This window comes from Alexandromys fortis, unplaced genomic scaffold (genome assembly GCF_014885135.2).
Source record: "Alexandromys fortis isolate MF-2015 unplaced genomic scaffold, M_Fortis_MF-2015_v1.1 scaffold_372, whole genome shotgun sequence".
Lineage (NCBI taxonomy): Eukaryota > Metazoa > Chordata > Mammalia > Rodentia > Cricetidae > Alexandromys > Alexandromys fortis.
Genome location: NW_026068255.1, coordinates 683,890 through 696,237, shown reverse-complemented (window position 1 = coordinate 696,237; position 12,348 = coordinate 683,890). Strand labels below are relative to the sequence as shown.

General features: G+C 40.6%; 1 pseudogene; it reads left to right on the top strand.

Annotated features, from left to right (window-relative positions):
• Positions 1-1,049: 1,049 nt before the first annotated feature.
• LOC126494258 (elongin BC and Polycomb repressive complex 2-associated protein-like) lies at positions 1,050-11,796 on the top strand (annotated as a pseudogene).
• Positions 11,797-12,348: the final 552 nt, after the last annotated feature.

Genomic DNA, 12,348 nt, shown 5'->3' with positions numbered 1-12,348 from the left:
TGCCCAGAAGGAGTAGAACACAGAAAATAATCTAATTGAAGGCTAAAATAAATTATATAGAAACAAAAAAATACAATGAATCAATGAGACAAAGAGCAGGCTATTTGAAAAAATAAACAAGACAAACAAACCCTTATGCAAAATAATAAAAAAAAGATGAGAGAGAACTTCCAAACTAACACAATCAGAAAAAAAAAGGGATACATAACAACAGATACTATGGAAATCCACAAAATCCTTACAGCATACCACAGAAACCTGTACTTCACAAAATTGGGAAACATAAAAGAAATGGACAATTTTTTGGCTAGGTACCATTTACCTAAATCTAATAAAGCCTAGGTGAACAACTAAAATAGGCATATACTCTTTAATGAAATAGAAGCTCTAATCAAAGGCAAACAATATATCCCGGGGCCAAATGGTTTTAATGAATTCTATCAGAACTTCCTATACTCCTCTAAATGTTGCACATAATATAACCAGAAGGAACATTGCCAGAAATCTTTTTGAGACTAGAGTAAGTTTGATAACAAACCACACAAAGACTCAATCGAGAAAGAATTACAAAGCAATCTCACTAATGAACATGAACGCAAAAATACTCAATGAAATGATGGCAAACCGAATCCAGGAATACATTTTAAAAACCTTGATGATCAATTGAGATTCATGCCAGAGATGCAGGGATGATACAACAGTCATAAATGCATTAATGTATTACATCATGTAAATAAACTTAAAGAAAAACTACAGATGAACAACCTATTAAATATTAAAATAGGCACAAATCGTACTTGTCCTCAAAGACTCTCAGCATAGTCCATTAATCATACCTAGGATAATGGTACTGAAAATTAAGAAATAGCATAACCAATATGTACAGATTTTACATATTATAAATTCAAACATCAGGAATATTTTGGAAAATTGTTGAGTAAATTTGGCAAAATACTTCAATATAAATGAGTCAATTGGGGCACATATAGTTAACTTAGTAACAATTGTTCTGAATTATCACCACTTGTGATTTGCTTAGTGTTACCGGGATGAATCAAGCCAAGAATAAGAAGTTAACAGGAAGCCATTTTCTGACATTGATTGCCTTCTACACAGCCGCTACTGCAATACAGATCCAAATTTGGAAGAGCATAGCTGCCTCAAAACCTGTTCAGGTTTTTAATGGCTCTTTTGTTGGTACAGCAGTACCCGCTTCTACTTATTCATTTACCTCACTCAGAAATACTAATGTTACTACCTGTGTACCACTAATATATGTATTTTTAGTTGGAAGCATCACTTTCAATACTGAAATTAGTAGTTATGATTTTCAATTGTATTCATGTATTAATTCCTGTTTAGTTTAATCCTCATCATCCCTCATGATACTACAGCAACATACACATATTTGGCTGTCTGTAAATCTAGGTCAGTCTTGGGCTCAAAATCCTCTAGATCATAATCTTGTAGAATTCTTTAATAAGATATTGAAAAGAACAAAGTGCATGTTAGAATTAGTAATAGCAGTAATTCATAACCTTATTGCTGTTGCTTCTGTGTCAGGTGGGGCAACGGTATAAAGATTCTCAGGAACTGGACTCAGCAAGCTCAAATAGATACTCAACTTCAGGCAGAGATTGATGTGCTTAAGAAATCTGTGGGATGTTTGGGAAAGAAATATTCATCTGTGCAAAGACACATTACTTTGATTTGTGATTGGAATTCGACCACTTTTGGCATTAGTGATTAAGCTTATAGTGAATTTTTAAAGGAATGGAAGGTTATTCATGCTTATCTTTTGGGCAATGCCACTCCTTGATCTCTCATTGATCATTTACATGATGCTATAGAATTTAGTTTTCCTAATCATTTCCTGATTCAGATGCCTCTACCACTGCACACATTTCTGATGACAAAGTGACAGGACAATATGGACAAATTGTATGCTAGGGATTTGTAGAAAGTATTCCTCATTCCTCTGGTGGCATGCTTCTTGTAAACATTGTTGTGCTCTTCTAGTTTTGATTATGTATCAGTTACTTTCAAACAAATGCTGAAAATTTACATACTTTATGAATAAAAATCCAATTACTGAAAAAATTTAAAAGTAGGAAATTATGGAGGCACAAACTAGCTTAGAGTGCAGGCTCCTCGTGGGACAGATAAGACAAAGTTGGGAAATGGTTGCATGAGAAAACAAGCATAGATGAAAGCCAACTCTGCCTATTTCTCAAATGTTCTCTCAGAATCTATACCATGGTTAAAGATTTGGTTTTTGAACTCAGTTGCTCACTCTACAAAGGAGTGCTTTGCTTATGTACAGTTTTTGCATTGTATCTATGTACTTGTTTTCACTTTTATTAATGATTAATTGAGGTATTTTTTTTCTGGGAAGGAGAGGCAAGAGCTTCTCATGAAAACGTAGGTGAGTACAGAAATGTTTCAGAGTTGAGATATTTCTTAATATGTATAAAAAGCAATACTAAATGAATCTTATTGTGCAGTTGTTCATACTATGCATCCCTGTGTACTGATTTACAAGACAACCATACCAAGGGAACACAACGCACCAGATGTTGAAAAGCGTGACCAGAACAGGGACCATAGTGACCAGAACAGGGACCATAAAGAGTAAAAGTTAGGAAGGGTTTTTTCTTTTTTTAAAAAAAATTTTTTTTATTTATTATGTCTACTGCATTTATTCCATGCCCGCAAGCCAGAAGGGAGTGCTAGGTCTCATCACAGATGGCTGTGAGGCACCATGTGGTTGCTGGGAATTGAACTCAGGACCTCTGGAAGAGCAATCAGTGCTCTTAACCACTGGGCCATCTCTCCAGCCCCTAGATGTTGACTCTTTAGTGCTGTGCTGCATTTCTTGTTTCCCCAGCTCTCGTATTTTCTCCAGTTGCCTGTTTCGAGACTTTTTTTCTTTTCATCCACAAACTGTGAAGACCTGGTGACTGCCCTTCCAAAATGTCAGTTTGATTTCCCTGAGACAGTGGACACTTCCGCTGATTCAACACGAGATGGCGACCTGCGTCCACCTTTGACTCAGGTTCCCAGCCTGGGGCATAGTGGCTGACACCTGAAGTCTCAGCACTCTAAGGTTGAAACAGTAGGATGGCCACCAGTTTGAGGCTATCTTGAGCTTTCCCCCCTGGTTCTTTAGCATATATGTCTGGCAAGATTGACTTTTTCCTGGGGCTCTTAGCACACCTTCTCTATCTCTGAGACGATTCTTAGGCTTGAATTCTCTACAGTGAGACAACTATGAATCCTGTTCTGTTTGATGGTTGACCTCTGGCCCCCTCACCTTTGAAACTGAGTGCTTGTGAGGAGAGATAGCTGGACCTTAAGTGCTCTTGGCTTGAAACTACCGTTTTCTCTGCAGTGATAAGGGACAGAGAACAACTCTCCTGTCACCTACAGCACCCTGAAGAGACAGGCCCCCTAAATGTTTTAGGGACCTCAAATCAGGAAAACCCAAGATTTATGGCTTCAGAAAATAATTCCAGAGCTAGGTAGTAAGAAGCAGAATTGGAGGCTTATTAAAAATATTAGGAGGTTAAGCATGGTGGTGCACACCTTTAATCCTAACGCTTGAGAGGCAGAGGTAGGTGAATCCCTGTTGAGTTGAGACCAGCCTGGTCTACAAAATGAGTTCAAGGACAGCCAAAGATGCACAGAGGAACTATGTATTGGAAACACAAACACACACACACACACACAAAATACTAAGAGGAGCATAGATGGAAGTTTGTCTTTCCCAGTCCTGCAGCTGTTCAGTCTCAAAGCACACAGAAGCTTATATAAATTATAAATTGCTTGGCCTAGCAAACAATTTATAATTAATATTATAAATATTATACAATATAAATAATATAATTAATTAATATAACTAATTTTTTGAGCTAGGATCTCTGTTTAGACCTGGCTGGCCTCAAACTCGCACAGATCTACCAGCATCTGCCTCCCAAATGCTGGAATTAAAGGTGTGCACCATTGTGCCCAACCTTTGGGTTTTGTTGTTTGTTTTCAAGACAGGCTTTGCTTGCACATAGCTACAGCTGTCCTGGAACTCACTCTATGGACCAGAGTGATCTTGATCTCACAGAGATCCAGTTCCTCAGCCTCTGCCTCCCGGCTGAGATTAAAAGTATCTGTCACCGTACCTGGCTTCAGTTTTTGTTTTTAATTATTAAGAATTGCATTTGCTGTGTGGTGGTGGTGCGTGCCTTTAATCCCAGAATTTGGGCAGAGGCAGGCCCGATTTCTGAGTTCTGAGTTTGAGGCATACCTAGTCTCCAGAGAGAATTACAGGACAGTGAGGGCTTCACAAGGAAGCCATGTCCTGAAAATACAACAAAACAAGTTACATTTGAGTGTGGGACTGTGTATATTTCTGGTATATATGGTTTACGAGTTTTACTATTTACAAAGAAAAGCAAATGAAAATAACTGGCCGCTGTGTCATAACAGGAAGTAGTGCCAGCTGCACAAATAAGGGCCATGTATAAAAAAATCTAATATTTGGCTTATTTGTCAATGGCATCAGGAGTTATATAGCCCTTGATCTCTTTCTACAATTGCTGATAGAACTAAACTTAGCCCATGGTCCCATGAGAAAGGATTTTCAGAGTAGAATAAAACCTAACATTCCATTTAAAGTATTATTATTGGTTACGTATTATTATTGGTTACTATTAATATCATAGAGGCATTTAGCTCAAGATGTATTTCTCCTTGAATGATTTTACACAAAACACATATGTTTGAAAAGATGGCACTTTTCAAGCATGACATTCTAGTATTGCTCATAGCACAATTCTCTCTATGGAAGCTACCTTGATGACATAGGTCTACTCATCCTAACCGACATAGGGTCAGGTGAATTCTATGGCAGCTTAGGTTCAGATTATTGTCCAGCATTCCAGAATACCTGTTATGGCTGAACAACATTTTCTGGCCCTGAGCGCTCTGCTATCTGTGACTTCAGTTCGGGGATCAGATGTCAGTAAATGGGCTCATGTCCCTAACCTACCAATATTTCAGCCTGTCTTTTGGGTAGATGATGATGGGTTAGCTTATGCCACTCCCAGTATCCTTACTCCTCCTTGGAATAATTGGACTAAATTTTACTTATATGGATAAAAGGGAGCCAATACGATTTGGAAATGGTCCTTGGTTTTCAATGGGGTTTCAGCAGTGGTCACAACCTGGTAATAAAATGGGAAAATCTGGCAATCATCCCCAAAGACTCTGAGCAAAGTCCATTAATGAGACACGGGATAATAATAAAGAAAATTATGAACTTGCATATCCTCTATGTACAGATTTTAAATATTATACTTTAAAATATCAGCCAATAATTTGGAAAATTTCTTTCAGCAAATTTGGAAAATTATTCAAAATAAATGGATCATCGTAAAATCTGTTCAGGTTTTTCATGGATCATTAGTTGGAACAGAAGTATCCACTTCTACTTATATATTTACCTTATTTAGAAGTAATAATGTTACTGCCTCTGTGCCGCTACCATACGTATTTTTATTTGAAAGAAGCAATTATAGCGATGGAATTAGTTTTAATGATTAGCAATTGCAGTCATGCACTAATTCCCCTTTTCAGTTTAATCCTCATCATCACTCATGATACTAGAGCAACATACACAAATTTAGCTGCCTGTAAACTTAGGTCATTCTTGGGCTCAAAAGTTTTCTCGATCATATTTTTGTTGAATTACTCAATAAGATATTGAAAAGAACAAAGTTTATTTTAGAGTTAGTAATAGCTGTAATTCCTGACCTTGTTGCTGCTGCTGCTGCTGCTGCTGCTAATGTGGCTGGTATTGATTTACATACATCCTTGCAGACAAAACACTCTGTATAGCAATGGCATATTCTCATAAACTAGTCTCAGAAAGTTAAAATATATGCTAGACTTTGGACAGAGAATGATGTACTAAAGCAAACTACAGGTTTGCTGAAAAAAAAATTGTATCGGTGCAGGAACAAATTAATTTGTGTGGTGATTGGAATTGAACCACTATCTGTATTACTGATTTGGGTTATAATGATTCTTTACAGGAATGGAATGATATTCCAGCTTATCTTTTAGGCAATGCCTCTGCTCAATCTTTCAATGATAACTTACATGATCAATTCAATGATGACTTACATGGGACTTTTGACAAATCATAACCCTTGAACGCTGCACAAATTTTTGATGACAAATTGGCAGGATTAGATCATAAGGGATTCTTACAAAGCATCCTTCATACCTCCAGTGGTATGACTAAACATAATAATTACATACTTTATGGTTAAAATTCCTTTTTAATTCAAGTAAAAATAAAAAAAAATATGAAATTGTGGAGACACAAAACTGGCTCAAAGTGCAGTCTCCTCCTGGGGCAGATGTGATAAAGCTGGGAAACAGTTGTTTTACAACCCAAGCTTAGATGAAAGCAAACTTTCTCTGCACATATTTCAAATGTTATGCCTGAATCAGAACCCTGGATTGAGGAATGGCCTTTGAGCTCAGTTCTTCAGACTCTACCAGTTATAAAAGAGTAGGGGAATGAAACCAGATACATATCTATCTACATGCACAAAACTAAAGTACAACTGAATCTCAAAAATATATAGAGATCAAGAAATTAGACATGAAAAGATCAAAATAAAAAATTACATATAACCAAACTGAAAATTGAATATGAAACTAAACAGATGTCTCAACTGAAGAATATCAAATGGCTGAAAGCCATACTGGGAAGGAAACTAGGCCGTCTGAATGTTGTTGACAGTAGTATATTTTGGGCAGACTGATAAGCCCCTGGCAGCGGCACCAGGATTTATCTCTACTGCTTGTACTGGCTTTTTTTTAAATTGGGACCAATGGGCAACCCTGAGGATTTCTCTTTTTTCTAAAGATTTATTATGTATACAACATTCTGCATGCATGTATGCCCACATGCCAGAAGAGGATGCCAGATTTCCATTTCAGATAATTGTGAGCCAACATGTGGTTGTTGGGAATTGAAATCAGGACCTCTGGAAGAGCAGGCGGTGCTGGTCTCTCCAGCCCCTTGTACTGGCTTTTTGTGAAGATATGCTCCTTGAATGGACACCTTGTTCAACAGAGATATAGAAGGGAGTTGCATGGACTCTACCAAAAGCAATGCGCCTTACCTTCTCTGAGGACTGGATGGATATGGTAGGGAGCCTGTTTGTTTGTTCCCAGATGCTCAGACCTAAATATTAAAACAGAAACCATATTACTTGGAATACTCATTGAACAATGTCTTAAGCATATTTCTGGCTAACCCACATCATAAATTAAACCCATCTCCATTAATCTGTATATTGTCTTCCCTTGTAAAGTTCCAGCATCTGTCTCAAGACAAGCTACATTGCTTTTCTCGGACTCTGCCTTCTTTCTACCAACATTGACTTTCAATTTCCCAACTGTTTGGAACACTAGAAAGTCACTATCTGAAACAGATTTGTTATTAAAGAACAGTATTCACAGCAAAGACAGATGGGAGTCTCATATGACCTTAATCTACAGAGAAAGCTGATAACAGTATGCTCTCATTCTCCTAGGGTTACAACCATATATTTCTTTACCTCTACTTTTCCATTTCTGGAACCTACATTTTTATATTCTTATTATGAGTTATGATTGCCAACTAGTCTGCTTCAAAGTGAGGAAATAAAAACTTTATAATAAAAAATGCAAGGGGACTGGGGGAAACTGTTGAAGTAGTTTCTTTGTCACACTGAGCATGCACCCAAACAAGCATGCCCTTTTGTCTGTGATAACAGAAGTACCATCCCTCAGGAGGGGTGAGTGTCCTGCCCTGGGAACACAGGACAAAAACCCCAAATTCCCCAAAACTCACCTACCATTCAGAGGGGCTTCTCCCTGGCTACTGAATTTCTCTACTTATCCCATCCCTGCTTGCCATCAAGGAATCCTATCCATCTGCAGTGTGTTGGGGTACACCACCACAGTCTATTCCAGGGTGGAATGGATGTAAAAGAATACAGAGCTAAGAAAACTAAGAGAAGGCAGACCAAGAAAAAACAACAAGCACACAGGTAGCCATAGAAAAGTTCGTACAAAGCAGCCTCCTAACAGGATTTGTACAGATGCGTATATGTTTATATAAGAATGCCTCCAACAATGTGATAGACAGCATGAAAGTATGAGAATCCAGCGAATATATTACAGGAGAATGAGAACACCCTAATACAGAGGAAGTAGAAGAAATAGACTTCAAACGTTAAAGTATAAAAAAGATAGGGAACATCAAACAGAATGTGAAAAACAACTTTGAACAAATGGATGAGAAGATTAACAACAACTTTGAAAAAATGAAAAATCAAAAGATACCCTGGTAAAGGAAAAAAAGAAAAAGCAATCAAACTGGTAATGGAAAGAGTTCAAGACTTAAAAACTGAAATGGAGGAAATGGATTCAACAAAACTAGAGAACAAATCTTTCCCAAACTAAAAAATGATATTCCTATTAAGGTACAAGAAGCATACAGAACACCAAATAGAGTGAAACAAAAAAAAAAAACTCATAATAATCAAAACAAAAGATACAATATTAAGAAAGAATAGTAAGAGCAGCAAAGGAAAAAGGTCTAATACTTTATACTCATAGCACGAATATTTCATGAGGATGAAGTATCAATACCAAACATAAATTTCAGAAATATAAAAGCACCCACATTACTAGAAATCAATGTGTGCCTCAAACCACACTAATAGTAGGGGACTGCAGCACTCCTCTCAACAATGGACAGGTCAACAAGACAGAAACATAACAGAGAAATAAGAGAAATAAAGGAGATAATGAAATAAATAGACATAACATCCATCTGTAGAACATTCAACCCTAACAGTAAAGCACATACCCTCTCAGCATCTCATGGTACCTTCTCAAAAATTGATCACATACTTGGTAACAAAGTAAACCTAATATGCCACAAAAAAAAATTTGCAGAGGGAGGCGAATATCTGAGTGTTCAAGGCAGGCATGGTCTACAAGAGATACTTTCAGGACAGGAACCAAAAGCTACAGAAAAACCATGTCTTGAAAATCTAAACAAATAAAAATAAAAAACAGCGAGAGTGGGTGGGAATTGCTGGAGAGATGGCTGACTGGTTAAAAACATTGCCTGCTCTTCCAAAGCACGGAAACGACATCTATAATAAATAAACATATAAATAAATATTTTTAAAAAATTTGCACATGAGCAAAGCACATGAGCATTACCAGATCACAATGGATTAAAGTTAGAGTATAACAACAATTATAACAACAGAAAGCCAACAAACTCATGGAAACAGAACAGTCACCTACTAAACCATTCCTGGGTCAGGGAAGAAATGAAGAAAGAAATTAAAGTCTTCCCTAAATTCAACAAAAATAAAAACACAACATAACCAAACAAAAGCGGCGCTAATAGGAAAATTCATCATACTAAGTGCCCACATCACAAAAACAGAGAAAGAACACATTAGACACATAACAGCACAGCTGAAAGCTAAAGAAAAAAAAAAAAGCATTCTTACCCAGAAGTAGAATGCTGGAAATTATCTAACGGAGGACTAAAACAAACAAAATATAAACACAGGGAAAAAAAAACCCAAATAAATCAATAAAACAAAGAACTGTTTATTTGAGTAAATGCTGGGAGCCAATTTGAGTGGCTGCCATTACAAGATGGCATTTGGCCCCGGACTCGCTTGATACCATAATAAAGGTTGCAGTTCTTCCACCATAAAACAGGATGAGTTGTGATCTAGCTGCCCACACTTCCCCTGACCGGCAGGGAAACTTCCTTGTGGTCTGTAATTGACAGGGATGTTCCCCTGCTTTCTTTCCTGCTGGTGGGTCTCCAGAAAAGCAGTTAAAGTATCAAAGTAGCAAAGGTTGTTAGGCAGACTCCCTATATAAGCAGCTACAGCTCAGAGCTCTAGGCCCCTTGCTTTCTGCTCTCCCTTCAACCAAGAGGCTCCAATAAAGCGTGATTTGAGAAGAATCCTCGTCTGGTGGCTGTTCTTTCCTGCTGGTCAGGGAGTTCGCCGCAAGTAAACACAAGATTGACAAGCAGCTATCAAAAGTAATAAAAATGTACAGAAAGAAGCCAAGAGGGCAGAAAGCACCATCCTGGCCGCTGGGCACCGGCACCGGGAGGCGGGCCGGGGGTCCGGCCACTTTGTTTGCCCCTGCCTCAGCGATGAGGGTGGCGCGACAAACAGGGACGCTACCCAGGAGTCCAGTCTCTGCAAGGGCCGCGTGAAGAGACCACGGAAGGTATTGGAACAGGTCCGCGGGTTCCCGGTGGCGGGGCCCGGCGCCCTGATCACAGACCTCCCCATTGAGGAGGGGCGATATTCCCCTGGCCCAAGGGCTCTTTGGGCCGCAGGGTCCCCGCAGTGGGCGCTCCCCACGGCTGCTCCATGGATACTCTGTCCTCCTCCCTGCTTGGCAGTGCGGGGGGCCTCCCTGTTCAACCACGCTACAGAAACCGAGGTGGGGGACCCCGTAGTTCTCCCCGCTGTGTCTGCGTGCCCTCTCCTTCTGCAACCTTGCCAAACCCCGGCCATCTGCCCTGGACCTGGTGCCTGGAAAGCTGGCGCCGCGGACACCGGTGCTGCTGGGGCCCCTGGCCTCGCCATGCACTGGCGGCAGGGCCGTGGACAGTCTGAAGCACAGGCCCGGGACAAGGCTGGGCGACCGAGCGACATGAACTCCGCGGGCCGCGAGGAGGCAGGAATCGCAGTGTGCCCAGGTGGCAAAAGAGAAAGAGGGCGGGGAAGGCTTCCCGCACTTGGGTTCTGGTTCCTGAGCACCTCCAGGTTGCTGCCCTGCTACCCAGCATCCTTGGGATTCTACTGGTCCCCGGGGAGGAAAGCTGCAGTTCCCCTCTCTGTCCACCGGGCGGGGCGCGCGGCAGCCCTTCCCCGGGACTGAAGGGCCTGGAGAATCCGGCCATCCAACAGTCTGAGTGGTGACTCAGTGGCATTCTATGACCAGCTCTGCCTGGTCCCCGCCCAGGCCAGCCCAGAGTCTGGAGTTCCAGCCTGATGCAGCTAGCAGTGTCCCTCATGACACCAGCTACCAGCCTCCTCAGCCACCTGCGGGCCACTCCCTGGAACCTGCTTCTCTGGAGCAGCTTGTGCTTGCCTTGGCGGCTGCATCAGGTTAAAACCCTGCCCCAGCCACGCCCGAGGCACCCGCGCTCTGCCCTTCGATGGACGCGCCCAGTGATCTCCGCCAAGAACATTTCAATCGCCTAATCCGCTGCTCGAAACTTTGGGGCTATGCGAAGTGCTTCGACCTGGACACTCCAAGTTTCCTGCAAGTGCCCGAGCGGACAGCAGCCGAAGCCCGCCCAGGTAACAGGCAAGAAAAGCCGGCGGCCAGCGCTGCCTCCAAGCAGAGTGCAGAACCGCCAGCCAGTCCACCTCGAGCATCTTTAGCCTCCTGGAATGTTTTCCCTGTCCACCAGCCCTGGTGGTGGAGGAGGGCCTGCAGGGAGACAAAAAGCCTCAGCCTGACCACCCGCTGTGGAGGTGGTAAATGGGAGGACCAGCTGTCCCCGAGCCCCGGGGCATCAAATCCTGGTGGGTCAACTTGGAAGAACCCTGAGCTTTCGACCTCTTCTCCGGGTTGGGGACCCGGGCAGACTGAGGACTCCAGGAGGGAGCCTTGATTCTCAGATTTGTCTGTCTTTTTGCGTTTTATGAACTGTGTGCCGAGGAACCGCAAATGACAGTAATCCTGGGTAAAGGGCCAAAAATTCCTTGGGAAGATAATGGAAGGTGGAAGAAATGAATAAAATGATACATAAATAAATAATAAATAAATAAATAAATAAATAAATGGTACAGAAAGAGAACACGCAAATTAACAGGATAAGAAATGAAATGGGGGACATAACAGACACTGAGGATATTCAGAAATAATTAGGTATTACTACAAAGGCCTATATGAAACAAAGTTAGAGAATGTAAAAAGAAATGAACCTGTTTATAGGTAAATAACAAAATTCAATAAGACCAGGGGAACAATGTAAATAGACCATGAGGCAGTAAGGAAATATAAGAAGTCGTAAAAAAAACTCCAAAGTAAAGCACAGGACCAATTATTTGACCAGAAATTTTACCAGAAATTCCAAAGAGCTGATACATAAACTCCTTAAGGTGTGTTGCATAATGGAAACAGAAGAGTCATTGCAAAGCTTGCTATGAAGAAACAATGTTACCATGATACAAAAACAAAAAAAAAAAAAAGCCACCAAGATAGGAAATTCCAAACCAATCTCGC